General features: G+C 41.1%; 1 protein-coding gene across 1 annotated transcript in view; it reads right to left on the bottom strand.

Moving 5' to 3' along the window:
• Window positions 1–27: 27 nt before the first annotated feature.
• LOC111237425 overlaps window positions 28–1445 on the bottom strand; it is a 395546-nt gene continuing 394128 nt past the window's right edge. Inside the window, exon 5 of the mRNA XM_022766515.1 lies at window positions 28–156. The gene's annotated coding sequence lies outside the window, so the exon portion shown is untranslated. The remainder of the gene's footprint in view (window positions 157–1445) is intronic.

Raw genomic sequence — 1445 nt, 5'->3', positions numbered from 1 at the left:
ATATATATATATATATATATATATATATAGGGTTTTTTGCCATCCAGCATTTCACATCCTGCAGGAAATGAAGGGTGGATGCAGTAGATTCAATGGAAATATATTTGCATGTTATCGTTGTAGCAGTGAAAGGAAATTCTTTCTCAGACTCCACAGTTTCTATTAAATAGAAAACGTACCATTTGCATTCAATCTTCCTCAAGGCTGTAACTCACTGTACTCCTGGGTGTTATTGCCTTTGCCTGCACCTGCATCTGGCTCAGAAAGCTGCAGCGAGACTTTTAACGTGTACCAGAAAAAGAGACGGCGTGACACTGGTACAGACTACATTTAACTGTTCCACGATCAGGCGGGGGTGCTGCTCTTCAATCAAATGTTCCCCACTTCAAGATGAAACTCAAGACGTACATTGATTTCAATGGTCTCTGGTGCTGTTAGTCGTCTTAGTATTTTATATTTCTTTTATTTTATAAATTGATCTTAACAAGTTACCCTTCTTTTTACCACGATTTTTATATTGCTCTTTTCATTTTTCAGTTCACTGTTGTCATTTCACTTGCTGTTGTTGTGACTGTAATTTGTACAGCAGCTTTAGGTTGTTTTCAGGTGCTGTGTAAATAAACTTGATCTGAAAGTGATCGCCATTAAAATTTACTGTTGACTAGAAGTAAACTATGATTGTCTCGTTGACAGTGAATGATCCTGAACAGGAGCGACTTCCAGACCAGTGTGTGCGCACACAGAGCACCCAACCACACACACGTGCGGGCAGAATGAATGAAGACGAGTAAATTCACCCAACGTAAAGAGAACCCAATCCCGGTTGACGCTGGGCACAGCGCCCAACGAATTGAGCAGTGAGAAGCCATCCACGACGTGATCGGGAAAAAGAACAGAGAGTCCAGGTAGTTCCTTTGTTCCGCACCCACCATTGGAGAACCGAACGCATGTCCGTAAATTGAAATAACTTAATAAATTAATATGATAACTGTAGGAATGAAACTTGTTTTTCAGGTGCTGTGTAAATTTAAACTTGATCTTGAAAGTGATCAGTAAAATTGTACTGTTGACTAGAGAAATTCCTATGATTGTCTGTTGACAGTGAAGAACTATCACATTATAGCGAGGCACTCTCTAAAACGTTGACTCCTAAGCGATAAGACAATCAATAGTTTACTTCTAGTCAACAAGTAAATTTTACTGATCCACTTTCAGATTCCAATGGGTCTTACCACGATACCCTGGAAAAACAAACCCTAAAATCTGCGTAACATACCAATACATCAATTATACAATAATACTCACGGTGGAACAAAATCGACCGCCGGCAGAAGCGAGACGCAGCACGGCACGACAGCGGGCGGGGGCGGACAACAGAGAGGACAACACACACACGGGCGGAGCTCTATTTGTGAGTGGGGGATGGTGTGAGGAATTTGGTGAAA

Source organism: Seriola dumerili, unplaced genomic scaffold, assembly GCF_002260705.1.
Source record: "Seriola dumerili isolate Sdu_G_001 unplaced genomic scaffold, Sdu_1.0 BDQW01000859.1, whole genome shotgun sequence".
In the NCBI taxonomy this organism is placed as follows: Eukaryota; Metazoa; Chordata; class Actinopteri; order Carangiformes; family Carangidae; genus Seriola; species Seriola dumerili.
Note: the sequence above shows the minus strand (reverse complement) of the source record. Positions and strands in the feature narration are given on the sequence as shown.